Raw genomic sequence first — 1,036 nt, 5'->3', positions numbered from 1 at the left:
CCTGTGTCCATGTGTTCTCATTGTTCAACACCCGCCTATGAGTGAGAACATGCGGTGTTTGATCTTCTGCTCTTCTGTCAGTTTGCTGAGAATGATGGTTTCCAGGTTCATCCATGTCCCTACAAAGGACCCAAACTCATCGTTTTTGATGGCTGCATAATATTCCATGGTGTATATGTGCCACATTTTCCCTATCCAGTCTATCGTCGAAGGGCATTTGGGTTGGTTCCAGGTCTTTGCTATTGTAAACAGTGCTGCAATGAACATTCGTGTACACGTGTCCTTATAGTAGAACGATTTGTAATCCTTTGGATATATACCCAGTAATGAGATTGCTGGGTCAAATGGAATTTCTATTTCTAGGTCCTTGAGGAATCGCCACACTGTCTTCCACAATGGTTGCACTAATTTACACTCCCACCAACAGTGCAAAAGTGTTCCTATTTCTCCACATCCTCTCCAGCATCTGTTGTCTCCAGATTTTTTAATGATCACCATTCTAACCGGCGTGAGATGGTATCTCAGTGTAGTTTTGATTTGCATTTCTCTGATGACCAGTGATGATGAGCATTTTTTCATATGTTTGTTGGCCTCACGTATGTCTTCTTTTGAGAAGTGTCTGTTCATATCCTTTGCCCACTTTTGAATGGGCTTGTTAGTTTTTTTCTTGTAAATCTGCTTTAGTTCTTTGTAAATTACGGATATCAGCCCTTTGTCAGATGGGTAAACTGCAAAAATTTTTTCCCAATCTGTTGGTTGCCGATTCACTCTAATGATTGTTTCTTTTGCTGTGCAGAAGCTGTGGAGTTTGATTAGGTCCCATTTGTCTATTTTGGCTTTTGTTGTCAATGCGTTTGGCGTTTTGGTCATGAAGTCCTTGCCTACACCTACGTCCTGAATGGTTTTGCCTAGATTTTCTTCTAGGGTTTTTATGGTGTTAGGTCTTATGTTTAAGTCTTTAATCCATCTGGAGTTAATTTTAGTGTAAGGTGTCAGGAAGGGGTCCAGTTTCTGCTTTCTGCACATGGCTAGCCAG

At 41.1% G+C, this 1,036-nt stretch overlaps 1 protein-coding gene across 3 annotated transcripts in view; it reads left to right on the top strand.

Moving 5' to 3' along the window:
• Nucleotides 1-1,036, top strand: part of MFSD6 (major facilitator superfamily domain containing 6) — a 93,433-nt gene that overhangs the window by 21,722 nt on the left and 70,675 nt on the right. The gene's annotated exons all lie outside the window — the stretch shown is intronic.

Source organism: Sapajus apella, unplaced genomic scaffold (genome assembly GCF_009761245.1).
Source record: "Sapajus apella isolate SASKATOON/1434 unplaced genomic scaffold, GSC_monkey_1.0 scaffold28, whole genome shotgun sequence".
NCBI lineage: Eukaryota > Metazoa > Chordata > Mammalia > Primates > Cebidae > Sapajus > Sapajus apella.
Note: the sequence above shows the minus strand (reverse complement) of the source record. Positions and strands in the feature narration are given on the sequence as shown.